Here is a 17409-nt window from a genome sequence, read left to right on the forward strand (position 1 = left end):
CGTGCACGAAGAATACGAGCGTGTTATGGCCGCGGCGTGGTACACGGCTCTGATTATTAACGAGTTATTACCGCGATACTAATTAAGTTTAATCGCAAGGCCGCCGTTCGTTAAAGTTAATTGCACGATCGACCACGGCCCACGTCGTTAACTACGCCGTCCCTGCTCGCTGCGTAGTCGTGCTTTTATAGAAATTACGTGGACTCAATCTTGCTTGGTAGGACGCGCGAAAATCCTTCATCATCGCGTAGCGGTTTCATTTTTTCTCTCTATTGGGTTAAGTTGGTATCGAATCGAGACCGTTTAAATTCGCGTTTAAAATTGCATAGGAATTCTTCCGTGATACGATACGATCCGTAGTCTCCGTGTAAACATGTTGCAAAGAGTTGCGTTGCGTGAATTGCAATTGCACCAGTACGTGTCACGAAGCTCTTATTTCTCGCAGTTTCGAACCAACACAGTAGCCGTGCACATCATTGGCTTTTCTCTCCGTATGTGTGAGCTATCAGTCGGCAAACACGTTTCGATCTAATCCACGGCGATGAGCTCCTCCAGTTCTCGGTCTTTTTCATCGATATCGGAACGATCGTGACCGTCTCGCTTGAATGATTCGTCCGTTAATTTGTTTGCCACCCCCCACTCCACTGTTTCTCAGTCGTGTTATATCGTCTACGATTTCTTCAAATCCCTTCATGTTGATCCCGCTTTGATTAGACTCGTAATTTGAGCTCTTAACAGTACGCTCGTCTTTTTTTAGACCAGTGATTAATCTATGAATTCGATTATTTGAACCTGGATCGATGGTCGTCTAGGTAAGATTTTTTATGATCTTCGATTCTGCTCGATATTTGATACAATCTATTTTCTTGTCAAACGTTTAATCTTGTGCTTTCTGCTAATTCTTCGTTAAAGATTCAAAATTTTTATAATTCCTTAAATCCGTGTTTATTTAAGTAAAAATATATTTAAATCTCGATTATTTGAATCATTAAGAACCTGCCTCTATTGCACGAGTTTTCCAAAGTTCTTTTGCAATTTATACGAGACAATTTTTTAACAAAAGGTATCATCTACGTTACTTCCTCAATATATATAACTATTAAATTTCATCGAATCATCGTTTCTTTAATGATTCATTAACGATCGAACCAATATACCAGCCATTTAGAAACCACATTGACTACCTCCATTAATTGAAGATTAGAGACATCGATAATGCTACAAACATTATCTTTAAAATATGCCTTGTAATCCACGATTACTTACGCTATTTTTCTTTTTGTTTTGCAATAATCAAACGTTCGCAAGAGCGTATAATAAATCATATGTCAATATGTAAAAACATCGATCCTCGGATCGAATCTGTTTTATAAAGATTTTGCATAACGTTTATAATTAGAACTATCAGGTAACTTCTTTTTTTTTTCAAGAAATTGAACATTAATATCATGTACTCGGAAATGAAATTTATAGAAAGTAAATGCGATCAGTTTAGTTTCGAAGAGGTTCATTTATCAGATGATCCAACGATTTTCGTTCCCCAACGCGATTAGTTGAGTCGAGTTCCGTTTCCCTTTGGTTTTATGCTAATGTTAGTTGGCTTCACGCACATGTCATGATGGATCCTAGACGGAATTTGTTAAAGTTCGTAGGCCGTTCGTTGCGACACGCAGGCACACGCGTCGTACATTGCGTGCGACGCGTGTGATCAATAAATCGGGCTGTGCAGCACGCACACGAACGCACCTTCGCGTGTACACACGTGATGTGCACACTGTTGCAGCCACGGTTCTAAAACGCATAGCCCAGACGTAACAGCGTTCCTTTTCCATACGACTCGACGACAATGTATCAAAAGCAGCCAGGTCAGAATATTCGTATGGCGTGGAAAATTTTCCTCAACGACGCGACGCAACGTTCACTATCGCCACAACTGCGTTATATTCTTCGAGATTTTGTTATTATTACATGTGTCGTTGCTAAGAATCCGTTGACGTAGGAATTTCGCTTTTGCAAATATTTTACGACGAAATTGATATTCTATTCCGAAGGATCAGTTTAATGTAACCTTTTTTTTTTAGCCTTTTTTATTTTTTATATTTGATATTAAATATTGGCGCGTTGATCTTCCGTCAAGATTTTCTATTTAATTTTTGAAATTATATTCTGACAGTATCGCACATGATCTTTCATCTCCTAGATTTCTATATTTTATTTTTCATATTTGATAATACGGCCTTCTGTGTATCACATAGTTTTGTAAAGATCATGAGCTCAGTTTTTAAAATAGGATTCCGTAGAATTCTGCTATTAATATTCTGCTATTTAATGTAGTCTTTCTTCCTTTATGTTTCACGTTTAATAATATATTCTGTAGGTATGAAATATTAGCGCGTCAAACTCATTTGGCAAAGATTTTGCACGATGCTTTTTAATTAAAGTTTTCGATTAAAGTTTCGAAACAAGGCTTTTCATTAAAGTTTCCGACGAACAGCGTATAACTGAAATCTCGTGTCACGAAGGAAACGACGATTTTGGCTACAACAATTGTTTTTACTAGACGAATTTTTTTCAACGTTAGTAAAATGTTATTCATTTTTTTCCTTGGCCTATCATCTTATAACAGGCTTCCCGTCGTGTTTTTGATAAATTCGATACGAAACTTCCTGGACGCACGGGATGTAGGATACGTAACAAATGTACGCTCATACATTATCTCAGCGAGTAATTTTTCATTCATATTGTTTCACTAAAATCTTTCCCCAAACGAACATCTCTATACTACTCTACTTCATAATAAACTTTAGCTTTATTAACTATTTACCAGTACATTTGAACGCCAAGGACGACTGACGGTATTTTGTATCTCATTCTTTTCTTCTCAATAATGTTTATTGAACGAAACTTGAAATATTTATAAACTAATAGTACGCATATATATAACAACATAGACGTATTTTATAAAAATAACAAATATGACGAGCGCTATCGTGCCGCTTTGTTTCTCTTCGCAATCGATTAAGACAAGCGCTATCGCTCTGTTTGGGATTTTTCGACCGTGTTTTTTCAAAGACCCCTGGGACTCAAACGAACGGTTAAGATTCTTAAAAATCCACCTTAATTAGGCAGAACACAGAAAGAAAGATTTGATCAATTTAAATTTATAAACGTTTCTAAATTTTTTAATTCTTCAATATATTTTTACCTGCAATTTACGACGAATATACAAGATAGATTATCTCTCGCTAAAAATGGAAATTCTATAAAGAATTGGGAATTTTAATTACTTATAGGTTTTTAAATTTTTTAAATGTCATTCTTTCTCTTTTACCGGCGATTTACGATGAATTTGCAAGCTTGATTAACGCCACGTCTCCCATTAGAAACGGAAATCCCACGAGTCCGTGTCTTTCCACATGGCGGCCGATGGTTATTTGATCGATACGAGCCCTCGTCTCTTCGCTTTTCACCGTGAGCATTGCGACCCTTTTATTAATGACCGACTCACACGCATCTCGATAAGCTGCGATAGGCACGAGTATATACTCACGAGTCACGAGCCTCGCGTTTGGGAACGTTTCACGCACACGAAGGTCATATCTTTTTCGGACGATTTATTGAGTATTCTCGCACTGCGTGCTTCCCTTTGTTCAATTTACAATCCGATCAGTCGTATTCGTTACAATAATACGAGGAAAAAAAAGTAAAGTTAAAGAAAGAATTTTGTTCGGTTGTTTTCAAATATTTGTTTATCGCGTTTGATTATCGATCATCGAATTCCTCAATAATAATTCTCGTAATCTGTTCGCTATGTTATCGTGCTTCACGAAACAAAGAATTACAAACAAAGAATTGGTAAATAGAAACGACGCGTTTCGTAGAGTTTACACGAGGGAAACGCCGTTAAAAAATTTCAGACGATAGTATAAATCTTTCTTGCGAACCACGTTGTTTCGATACCGCGTAAACGCGTTAATCCGCCGTAATCATAGATTTTTATCATTCGCACGATCGATGGTGTTAGATAGGAATCGTCATGTGCGATGTTCTCGGTTGCATAGTCACAAGTTCGCACGTATGAATACACTGCTTGTGTAATATTTAAAGCAAGAGATGCACGTAGTATTTAAATAATGAATCTCTTGAAAGCCCGATTAATCAATTTCACTTTTTGTTAATTTCTTAATTCCATTACACACGTGCAGGATTGTTATTTGATTCTCAAGGAATAAATTATTTCCATAAAGTTCATTTATCGCAAGAATATAATATACATAAGCGATAGTAAATTCTAAGGTGAATTTAATAAAAGCTTTTGTGATATCATCACATTTCGATACTTCTCAATTTATGGAGTTGATCAATGTAATTTTTTAAGAAATACGATGCGGTACACAAACCGGTTGCTACAATCTTTGAACACGTTTTCTTAATTTAACTGAAAATTATTTCGGACACGTCAGAACCACTTCGAATATCGTGGCAATCAATTTATAAATCACTCTGAATATTATACACTTTCTTTTTGCGAATTTTTCAATCTCGCACTACTGCAAAGCATTCAGTATCGATAATCAAGATAAGAAAAGATTTGAAATAGAAAATCGAGGAAATATTGGCATATAGTACATATAGGTCGCAAAGCACAATAAAAACAGTGGAAATTAACCGAATTATGGAAGCGTCACGTCTGCTAATGATTTATGCGCGACAATGTGGCGGTAATTGGTAGCGTGCACGCAGCGAGCGACGCGCGGCCTGTCCACCGATTAATTAATGAATTGACGGGCACGAGATTGCGGCCGCAAAATGATGTACATACATTCGTCACTGGGAGATGGTCAATTGTCGATGTTGGAGCGCAAATTTCGTCGTTTGTCACCGTTCGTCGTCATTTGTCGAGATTTGTTTCTGTTTCTGAGGTTGACAAGTCTTCTTCCGTACGATCGTAATGGGTCTTGGATCGCGTGGGAATCGATGCAAAAGAGAAGTTTCTTTCCCAAACCCCTTTTTGATATAAAAGCAACAGCAGGAAGTGTATTTTCGAACCGATACATCCGGTCGATCGAACGATGCGTTTTATTCGACGATGCTCGTGAACGATATTGAAAAAAAAACAGAAAAAAAAGAACGTTCGGGATAAAACAGAGGCTAATAAATAGAGGCGATCGTGCGATGATCGAATGACGCAATAAAAAGATAATTACTGGAAAATAGAAGCCAATAATGGGCAGGTATAAAATTTTACAAGCGAACGAGCGTTTCGTCGATGTTCACCAGTGCCTCTGTCCTCTATGGTTTCCTCTCTCTATAGCTATTGTTACTATGGTCCAGACAAAAAATATTTCTTTTCTTCGTCGTAGCTTCGTTCTAGCTGGTTGGAAGTATACGTTTTTCGGGGTAGTCGTAAAATCGACCGGTTTCGAAAGTAATCTTCGTAATTCCAGTATACGTGTCTAGCTTTGACTGGGAACAGTAATACATAGTTTGCCCGTAGAGTCTGCTTCGTTTTTCTGTCCCGGTACTGGTATCTCGGCACCACGAATTGTTTTAGAACGAATGGGGAGCGACGAACCGCAATGAGATAACCGAAATTAAGGGTTCTAGGGAACATAGTTACGTACCTGTGTCGGAAAACGTACACACGTATACAACGAAATATTTCGCTTCTAGCCACGTACGTACCTGCTGAGAGGCTTCGAGGGGCCTCCAAGGAACGTAGCAGCTGGCCCGATAATTGCGCCGGCGATATTATTAATGGTCCCAAAGATTTGCTCCGGCCCGGAACCCAGGTAGACGAATGAGTGTGCGCTGTGCGCTATGCGCTGTACGACTTGCGCTGTGCGCTATGCGCTGTGCGACTTGCGCTGTGCGCTATGCGCTGTGCGACTTGCGCTGTGCGCTATGCGCTGTGCGCTATGCGCAGTGCGGCATGCGCAGTGCGGCATGCGCTGTGCGCCATGCGCAGTGCGCCATGCGCTGTGCGCTATGCGTTGTGCGCTATGCGCTGTGTGCCCACCTTAATCCTCTACCACGTGAAAAAGTACAGGATGTAACCGTGCACAATGATACTCCATTGGCTCAGGCTAGGGACACGTACCAATAGGATTTTTCTTTCTTAGCATCTTTGCTATGTGCTTTGAATTTCTGGTTTTCGTTTGAATCGTTTAAGGGGAATGAAAATAGTGGAGATATTTTCTAAGTGATAGGATTTTGACGATAGGACTTTTAGGATTTCGTTTCAAGATTTTTTAATTGTAGCATTTTATTTTACGATCTTTCGATTTTACTATTTTTCTTTGTGTTTTTCGAATTCTAAGATTCTGTTTCTTTTTCTTAGTAAATTGTGAATTCATGTAACGGTTATTTCAGATATATTCTTTTAGTTTCTCAGAATAGCCGTGGAAAGTTTACTGGCAAAGGGAGAACTTCAGTTGTCCCATCTTGTCGAAGCTAAAGTGATCTTCTATAAAATAATAGCATTCAGTTTCCTAATGATATGCGCGAAGTATTAGGTATAGGAATTCAATAATTTCGCATAAACGATATGACAAACTATAGACTATAGATTATATATTATAATCTGTAAACAATCAAAGATATGTAGTATTCTAAAATATATGGATAGTTATATTATCGAAGATCCGTTGGCAAAATGAGGCGTCCTTTGAATTCTAAATTTTTTATTTTTAGAGATTTTAGAGATTTTTAGATAATATTTCTTTAATGTTTTCTTTTACAATGTTATTGATGTTGAATAATAATTGAAGAAAGAAATGAAACAAACATTATATTCAGAAAGGTTATTCAATTTAAACATCGAATAATTAGAAGCATGAAATATTTCATCTTGTTAAGATCCTCGATAAATCTTCTACAGAAATTCCTGCAAATGTCCAGAACCTATAGGTTTAACCGGACGAGAGAAAAGAAATTCTCGTCAGTCTGTTTTCTAAGAAGGGTCAGGATGTAAGGGTCTACGAGAGTGTTTATTTTCGAGCGCAAATGGAATGCTTGCTCGGGAGCTGCAGGCTTTTCTTACGATTTTGTGAAAAACTTCACGTTCTTGATACGTTTCGTCTGGTAACCGGAGTATGCCATACGTAGAGCTTCTTCCTCCTCTTCATTCATGGTTCTCTGGATATTTTCTCGTTTGCCACTCTCGCATGGTCTGTGTTCTGTCCATTTTGAGGACTTTCGATGAATAGAGCTCCATGTAATACGAACCAAACAGCGTTATGGGTTTTCCTTCGACTTCGTACCACGTGCATCCGCAAAAGTATACTCGCGGCACACCCACCGCGTGAAAATCTTGTTTTCACTTTCATTTAACCGACAAAAACTTTCACCGACCGATTCCTGCCACTAGCGTAGAAAACGACACGCCACGAAATAAAATCAAGGACGTTCGACGAACGTTTCATTCATCGTACGTCCCGTTTCCTCGTCCTCCGGGCGGATATTCCTTTTTAATATTTAAGTTGTGACGTCAGATCTTCCGAGCTCTCGAAGAAAATCGCGCATTCTTACTCTCCGCTCGCGAATACATTTCAATATTTAGGAACGCGATGCCTTTCGACTGCAAACATTCCTGCCATGCTACTTTGCACAACGCTACTTTGAATATTCCCCGAAGTAGGAACCTCGCCCATGATGTATGCTAATTCTTTACATCGTATAATAAGGGTGATTTCAGGAAGAAAATTTCCCGATTGCCAAATTATAATCATTCGTCTAAAAGGTCCTTTCTATTTGGATATATTCTATATTTTATAATCGTGTTATAAATATATATATTCTTATATATATATCTTATATATATTTATTTATTTATTATATATAGTGGCTGCAACAAAACTATTTGCATACGCCTTTGTTTTCCAATGAAACGCCACTTGTTCAGGTTTGACATTTTATTTTCATAATTATAGAGATATCTATCACAAAAAATACGAAATGTAATATACGTATATGTAATTAATTATTATAAAAATGCAGTATTATAGCAACAATACGTATATATTATAGTCCCAATAAAGTTGAAAGGATTTATTTCCGTAGGCCGAACAAAGCATTTCGTTATCAGGGGCAATTTTCTCGCCTAATACAATGCCGATAAGAAACCGGCAACTATCTGTTTCCTTATCGTGATGCATACACGATTTCTCATATTTTTCCACAATTAGTCTTCCCGTCGATAGAACGAAATCGATTTAACTTTATACCTAGCTACGAAGATAAAGCCTACAAATGCACCTGGATACCCAATCCACCGATAGGATCTTCAATTACTTCGTTCTGCCAGGTCTGAGGAATTGCAAAATCTGTAATCTTATACATCCTGGGTAAATCTTCGTGAAAAATTTCAGTATGAAAATTCCATTCTCCATCGAAGCCTCAGCAGCCAAGAAACTGTCGAGCAAAACCTGTAGAACACGAAGCCTTAACAAAACTTCGATCGCTTTTTACCATCTCCTCGATCAACACAAATCATTCGCTTTTCTTGCTTCTGGATCTTGTAGCTTTTTCCTATCCGACCTTGAGATCTCGCACGACAGCGGCATAACGGTTTTTGATCTGTCGCGATCGATAGAGATATCGAACGCGATTGACGTAGCGGATGAATCTAAACGCTGATCATAATAGTAGTCACGACTAGTGGCGAGTAGGTTGGCCACGGAAAGCGGAGGAGGAAGAGGTATCCTTTCTGAAGAGAGTGGAAGGATCGAGAGTGTACGCCACACCTCAAATTCGCGGCATTCCTGCTACGCGTAGCCAATCTCTCGACTCGTCTTGAGATCTATCAAACTTCGTCTGTGTGGGTTTGTGTGTTCGCGCGCGAGTGTGTTCCTTCCATCTCTAGGATCGATCTATCGTCGGGCACGTGCGTGCATTTCCTGCTCGTGAATAAATATTGCGACCACGTTATCTACTCTGGTCGGTCGTTACCTCGCTGCCACGCTTTTTCTCACCGCGGAAAAATCGCTCGTGCGGCTAATAATCGACAACGATTACGTTTTACGAGCAGATTACGCTGTAGAGAAACGGATAGACTGTCGTAGGAATGACCGGCTAAATCGCGATTTAGTTCACTGCTTGGCGGATTATATGTAGTCTCGCGACAACAATTTTTCCTCTGCGAAAATTGGTTTCTAGCAGGGAAATCTGTATGCTTCTAAATATTGATTGCTGAAAACTATCACCAGGGAATTTCGTTTTAATATCTATATCCTCGCAATTCTATCTGCAATCATTGCAGGTGGTGACGACTTTTTTTACTTTTCATCTAATATCGCGCGTTATTAATTTCTGAAATAAAGATATATCTCTGGGTATTTCATATATTTTTCCATATTAGGTATATAAATTTTGTACATATCTACGTCTTTATAATAAATGCGTAAACATCCGCAGTTACTTTCAATAATAAGGATATTGTGTACGTATTATTCTTTGACTGTGATCAATTATTCGAGACGAGGATTTTACGTCTTCTCCTTCTGTCTTGTTTTCGAGAAATTAAAAATGGAAATGTTAAGGTTATACGAAAAATAGCTTTGGATGTTAGAGGAATAAACGATTATGGGGGAATTGGCTAACCGACGAAATTAGCCAGTCACTTGGCCTTGAGAATCGGACTAAGTGCGATAAATTACTCATGCGTAGCGAATAAAAAGAATTTTTCGAATATAAACACATTTGATGGTCGATACATAGACTCGCGATGAATAAATCGTCCCTGCGTCGTAGTGTGCCAGGTAATCGATCGGGGTTTCAACTTCTAACTTTATCTGCGTACTTCGTTAATCGTTTGATAAACGATCACACGTACGATATCAGGTGGGGGAAATGTAATTATTTTTGTCGCGATGGATTTCGTAGATATCGACGTTTGCTTGCTGATGTTGAGTTTATTATTTCGATAAAATTGCATTCATTCCTGGTAGTACGTTCTAGAATTAAATATTCGGATTGTGTTGAAATCTTTTTACGACTACAGTAAAAATAAGTAAAATACGGCAAAAGGATAGATAGGGATTTTGTTGGGTGTTTTAATAGCATAAAACGTACAAGGTCAGAGAATTGTGTTATGTAAAAAGAATAAGCGTATAGAAGTAATTTTAATGATATGTAAGCAGAATATTATTTATATTTTTTAATTCCAAAATATCCCGTTTCGAAGTAACGTATACATTTATGACTCTACCTGTGCCAATCAGAGATCAATTGTTCGTATAAATTTCCTGATATTTACTCTGCCAAACAATAAACGACGTACAGTATTAACGATTATTTAGATAAAGCATTATCAGTCCTGCGAATTATCGTTCCAAAAAGAAAAAATGCATTCGTCAGCCGAGTTAAACAGATCGTCATTCGTCATTTCAATTACGCGTAAAAAGATCTCGCTCGTGTATCGTTTTTGAGTCAATTATGTTACCGATCTTGATTAAAAAAAAAAATTATCGTTAAACATTCGAAAATACACAACACGTTAGAAAGAAGGAAAAGAGTCGGATTGTTCGACGTAATTGCATTGCGTCAACGAATCATCACTCGTCTGGAATGAAAAATCGTCGTAGATGCGTTCGACGCAACGCGTAATCGATCTTTACTACCGATCTCCCGTATCTGTCCCCGCTCATCGCCCCTCCGCGCCACGCAAATCCCGCGGTTTCGCGATAAAAACGCAATATTCTGTAGCCGACTGGCAGATAACGCGTTCCATATTGCAGGGAGCCGACGAGATAACAGCGCTCGCGTTATTTACGTACACGCACGGAGCATTGTGCTGCATCACCAGCTTTTTCTATACCGATCGTGCCTCTTCTTCTCTCTATGATCGTCATATTTTTTTTTTGTCCCTGTACATGTACGTAAAACCAATAGTAACACGTCTATATTCAATCTTCCTTTATTTCAAGGAAGAAATATATACATATAAAGTGGTTTATGAAAGTATTCAAACGCTATTTCACAGAAGATTTATATCGGTATATAGCGAAACATTTTGAAATTTCACTAGCGCTATAACAAGACAAATATTGAAAGACAAATATTGAAAGTTATTGTATGAGAATGAATATTTTGAATTAGAGTATTTTGGTTACTAATAATCATTACATATGAGCAAAAGTTTTTTCATTAGTGGTAATCGTTATCGATGACGGGAATTTTACTTTGGTTGCGAATAGCCATTATCGATGGCGGAAATCTAATTTCGGCAAACAGTAACCAATATAAATGACAGGAATTTTTTTGGTTACGAGTAAACATTATTGACGACTCGAATTTTATGTTGATCACCGCTAACTATTATCGATGGCAAAACTATGTTTTGGTTATATTTGACTATTGACAGTCGTTGTTAACATTACTTATGATCAGTTCATATTCGTTGACACAAAAACGTGGATTGTGAAACTTATGCATATTTTATTGAGCAAAAAGAAAGATAAAAGACGGTATGAAAATATATGAAATAAAGAATAAAATAAAGGATATTGTGCAAAATTTTTAGTAGCGCTTGTATTGCTATGCTAATTGTCAGTAATGTAAAATGACAATTCGCAAATCGAACGTAATCAGATAAAGTGCTCGTAGTCGATATCAGTTATCGGTAGCCAAAATAAAATTCGGGCCATTGATAATGGTTACTAGTAATCAAAATTCAATTTCTGTGATCGAGAATAATTATTCGTAACCAAAATAAAATATCCATCATCGCTAATGATTATTTGCAATAAAAAAAAATTTTTATATTTTATTATGATTATTCGTAATCAGAACAAGTAAAGCTTAATATTTTTTTTTAACATTTTATTCTTTGAGAAGCTCCTTTAAGATTTACTATAATTGGCCTTCTTTTCTTAAGTAAAAATAAATTTATATTCAATGAGATTTTTCCACAAGATGTTTGAAATATCTGTTATTCCGGATCCCTGGATTATATCGGTGAATTTTGAAACGGCTCTGAAAATGTATATATAAGTTACAAGGTATTTACTACAAACAGTAATATTTAGTAAAAAATTAGTCTACGTCACAAATAGCTACCTTCAACGTATAATCAATGTTAAGTATGGTTACATTGAATACTAGGTCTTGTTAATATAATATAGTTATATAATACAGTTATAATATTAGTTAGTTGATTGTTTAAATATTTTTGTTACCTTTGCAAAAGACGTATTTGCATTAAATATCTTGTAGCTCATATACACATTTTCAGATTTCTTTCAAATTTTTCCATTGTGATTACGACAGTCGTTTCATCCCAGTGTTAATAAATATAAAAATATTTCGTGTTACACAGATAATAAATTCATGAGAGGCTTCTATAAGTGTTCGGTTACTTTCGTGAGTCACTGTATCTATTTTGTGATTATTTCGTGTGGAATTTTGTGTTTCATTTATCATTGACGAGTTTCGTTCGTCATGTTGGCGTTCCAAGAACTAAATAACCATTAAACGTTAACTTTGTAGAGAAAAGAGATAGAAATATGGTCAATTTGAACGACGAAGACGCACTGAGCTTTCGGTACGGAGATCTCATTAACGCGTCGATTGCTAAATACTTCCTACTTGGATGGTTCAAAATCCACGATCGCTGCGAGAACACGCTTGGTTATCAAAGGGTCGTCAACCTGGCGTTTCGTAGAGAACGATCAAAGAAATACCTGTAAATACGACACAGTCAGGTAGATATAGTCTGTGAACCGCCGCGACTCTTTGAGTGGATGGAAGTCTGCTGATAAGTATGATCACGCAATCTCTAATTTGCGGCGCGAGTGTGGAAAAGTCCACGGTGAACAGGAAATTAGAAAAACATGCGTATGATTAACTTTTTAACACTCGCTTGTCTGTCTCGTTGGATGTCACTTTGCTATATATATACTAAATATTAATACGCAAAGCGGAATGATCTGTCTCTTTATTTTGGTAAAAAAGCTTGGCTATTCTTTCTTCATAATGGTAAAAATGTTTTGTATACCTTGTATATACATTGAGAGTATAGAAAATGTATTGCTATATTTACAAGGTATGAATTTATGTATAAAGGTTTGCATATTCTTCGATGGAAAATTTGAAATTGAATGCGATATGATTTACGTTATACTCTTTCACGTTTTGTTTCTTTATCTTGATAAAAATATTTCGTACACTATTGTGAACGTAGAAAACATTGTTACAATGTTTACAAGAAGACGTAAGAAATCTCACTCGGCTCGTGCTCGGATACAAAATTGAAAAGAAATCTGACTGTTTAGAGGTTAAGGACCATTGCGTGTTAAATTTCTCCCCTTCGATATCTTCGAATTAAGCGTAATTACCAAGCAGAACGACATAGTTTCGCTCTCGAAAAGAGAAGTCTAATATATTCGTCGTGTTTCCAAACTGACAGGCGAAAGTAATTTTGCGACGTAAAATGGTTGTATATGTAGAAAGTACAAGGTTCGCCAGGAGAAGAAAGTGTCATCGAGCTGGCTAAATGGCGGGTTTCGGTTCGTGTACATGCCGGTTTGAACATTAAGCGAGGAGTACACGCCCCGTGTTCCAGGCGTCGCGTCGCCATGGAGTCCGGCGCGTGGTGAAAGTCATTTTGGTTGGCGATGGGCTGATTATTATGCTATCCGGGCAATCGTCATTCAATTATTACACCCAGTGACCCTCGTCTTCGTTCGGCGTAATTACGTTGCACGCGCGAAATATTGCCGCCCGCCTACTGCGTTGCGCGAAATTCAACGCATATGCAAATCATCGACGTTCAACACTTTTTCAAATTCAATTTGCGTTCACGCGCTCGTCGTGTTAATGGGAGTGGTGCACTTCTGTTGTCCACCTTGACTTAGGAAAGGTAGTATCATTGGTAATTGCGTGTTATTGTTCTCTTTGAGGATTAACAGGGAAAAGTTGCAATACCGCGAGTTGTTTACGCGAACGATCGTGTCTGATCGGTGACAGGAATTATCTACTGCCGCCGCGTATTTCTTATCTTACGCTCCGTCGATTAAATTTAGGTAAGTGCAAGAAAACTTTGTATCTTAAGTTTGTTATCTGTTGTCCCCTTTCTTCTTTTGTCTTTCCACCAATTTGTTTTGTTTTGAAATCGTTCGCTGGCATCGGGAAGGGATACTTGTTTTTTTTATCTTTTTCGGAAAAATAATACACGTATATGTGACTATGGCAAACTGAATCTATTTGTCAAATGAATTCGTGTACTCAAGAATATATTGCATTTTGAATATATTGTATCTTTCGGTGACACATTTAAGCTGAAGTATGATTAAACGACAAATATGGATTTGATATCTTCCAAGCAATTAATTTCGAAATTAATTAGATTGTACTAGCGCAAATATGGTAAAAATTAGGTATCGATACAAATGGATATATCTTTGCAGATGCCTGCGTTAATAATTGTATTACTTCAATCATATTACAATCATATTACAGTACGACATCCGAATATCGAACATTACTTAACGGTATTCAATTTTTAATCTATTTTATGTACATATATATATATATATCTGAATAATATATATATTTATATATACATATCTGAAAGAAATAGATAATTAAAAAGATTCAATTTGACTTTTGAAATTGTATAAGTGATCGAAATACCGAATTTAAAGGATTAGTAAATGTCTTATAACATATTTCAAACATTCGAAAAGGAACAACACAAAAAAATTCGAGAAGAAAAAAAGGATATTCCATAAACAGTAACGCGATAAGGTTTATTGACTTGCAATTACACTGCATCGCATTAAATCGACTGCACATGCAAATGATCAAAACGTGTTGCAAACAGTTTGCAATTTCACATCGCATTTGCATACGTTAACGCAGGAACAATACGTGTCTAGAAGTTTTCCAATTTAAAAATCATAACTTGTCGGCGACATAAAACAGGGCGAGATTTTTAATTGCATCCTCGTCGCATATAATCAAGATCACCGAAGGAATAGGATAATAACGTAGAAGAGATATTTTTCCTTTATCGATGAATGAAAAAAGATTCCCGGAAACTCGCGAGGGAGGAGGCGTGCTCTCGTGCGTGGCAACGAGAAATGTAATAAAGTATTGAAAAAGTACTGTGCGTGGTCCCGGCGAGTAATGCGATAGGCGTTGTTGACTCGCGATTATAAACGCGTTGCGCCGCACTGCAATGAGCTTTACGATCGCCCCGTGGAATAATAAAACGAACCGCGGTTTCGAGGAAGTTACGCGCCCGACGTCCTTGATTCGGTTCGGCGAAATTTTTTTCTCTCCGCGAATAAAATATTTAAACGTTGTATCTTTTGATTTATCGCCCGCTCGTATCGCGTCTTGTCCGTGCAAACACTTTAGATAAAAAAGAGAAGAAATAAACCAAACGAAAAATAAAGAGACAAAAAGTCGTCGCGGTGTATAACAACGACTGTGCGTAACGGTGGTGGAACTTTAACGCTTCGTATTGACATGTTTTAATTCGATGGCAATGCTGTTTTTCTTTGAAAGATATTTCACTAGATTTTCATTATCGGATTATCGTTACTCTATGTTTCAGACTGTTTTTTTACTTATGAAAAAAAAAGAATCTTTTATGCACTTTAATTTAAAACGTAGAAGTTAAAAATTTCTACTAATAAGTTAAATAGCGTCACTAATGAAATGATAGGTGAGTAAGTATGAATGGTCATTATCACCTAATGACAAAATCCGCAATCACTTAGTTGCCAACCCAATAGATACTCATCTATGACTACTATTGTATTTCTATGGTTGTGTGTCTCTACTTCCAGCAAAACCATCACTCTGTGCCTGGAATGTTTCAAAACGTCACAGAGCGCGAATATTTATGAAACCGGACGTATATACCGATGATTATGATTCGTTTCTTCTAATTAAAACAGGCAACGGTCTGGATCCGGTAATCGCGCATGTATCGTAAAAAGATCGAAGTATTCCAGCCGCGGGCGCTAAGTAACGACCGCTAATGATGCCGAGTTTCAAGTCTCTGTCTGTCGAGACGGGTTCAGTCGGTCGATCTCGTGTCAGTAGCTTCATAAATCATAGCCGCGTCAGACGTATGCAGATCGACGTGTTTTTACGCCAAAATAAGTATTCTTTTGTCTGTGCGCATTCTGAATTACAAAATGGTCCTACCACTCGGCTGGGTTTGGCTCCAACTCTCGAACTTCGATCGATCGAAGACGAGTAATTAACGTGTTCGTTTGGAGTCCGCGAATCGAACATCTGGGCCCTTAATTATCTCATTCAATATTTACCGCGCCGGAAACGCGGCGAAATTTTCAGCAAAGCCGCACGAGGCTTTTACACCGTTTGCAGAATCGTGTAACAGCGGGAAGCGAGGAGGGAACGGCTTAAGCGCCAATACCAGACGAACCCGATCGATCGGTTGAAATGTATTCAGGGACGCGCGATTCATTCATACGATATAATGGAATATGTTGGATGACGCACACGTGGAACGCAGCGCGCGATTTCGCACGCGCGAAACATCTGATCCAAAGACATCGAGTGTTTTGAAATGGACGATGAAGATGAAAATTTCAATACCCGTGCGGAGTTCGTAAACGTTCGTACGAACAAGCCTGAGAATCGTTTCTGATTTAAATGTGTTAATTGAGATGGTCGAAGTAGTTTCTTCAAATAACATCAGCCAGGACTTCGAATTTTCCATTATTGCTCGTGCTGAATATGTGACTTATATCGTTCGTATGTTACGCGTAATTTTATCTTATCGAGCGTTTTGGGTCGACGTTAAAAATGAAAATTTCGATACTCACCGCATTATTAATAATAATGCATTCTAGAAACACAGCATCGTAGAATCGGTATTATGAAAAATGATGTATGGAAATTAAATATTCCTAAAAAGACAACTTTAGCTATTGGATATAATTCTTGTGCAATGTAAATACTGATAAATTTATAAAAGTTGTATAATATCATGAATATTTTATTAAAGAAATCGAAATGTACTAAGTCGAAATTAAAGATGCTGGAATTTATCGCTTCGCTCATGAAAACAAACATGAACAGAGTCGGTTTGTTTAAAGAGGTAATTGAAGTGATTGAACAAGCTCCTTCAAATAAGACTAATCGGTATTTCCTTTGTAATTTTCCATCATATTACTCATAGTACATCATTTGCATCGGTTTTATGTTACATTTAATTCTAAGAAATTTTCTTCCATTCGTTTTGTACGAAACCTCGTTAGCTTACTCTTTTAAAAATATCTCGGCAAGTGTAACTCGCGTAGTTATTAATAGCATATAATACTATGCGCTATAGATACCAATGGAACTATATCGTACGAAAGTTTAGTGTATCAACACGCGTTGCATGATCTAGAGTAATGTGGTATGTTATTGTGGATTAATTTCGAGTTT

At 37.3% G+C, this 17409-nt stretch overlaps 1 protein-coding gene across 11 annotated transcripts in view; it reads left to right on the plus strand.

The window, feature by feature from the left end:
- Positions 1-17409, plus strand: part of LOC100645536 (protein abrupt) — a 71087-nt gene that overhangs the window by 1301 nt on the left and 52377 nt on the right. The window contains exon 1 of one of the 11 annotated variants that reach the window (XM_020866230.2): positions 274-812. The exons of 9 other annotated variants lie outside the window; for them this stretch is intronic. The gene's annotated coding sequence lies outside the window, so the exon portion shown is untranslated. Of the gene's footprint in view, positions 1-273; positions 813-13261; positions 14022-17409 lie in introns of those variants that run through there. One more of the 11 variants, XM_020866233.2, reaches the window with a different exon arrangement.

This window comes from Bombus terrestris, chromosome 13 (assembly GCF_910591885.1).
Source record: "Bombus terrestris chromosome 13, iyBomTerr1.2, whole genome shotgun sequence".
NCBI classification, from domain to species: Eukaryota; Metazoa; Arthropoda; class Insecta; order Hymenoptera; family Apidae; genus Bombus; species Bombus terrestris.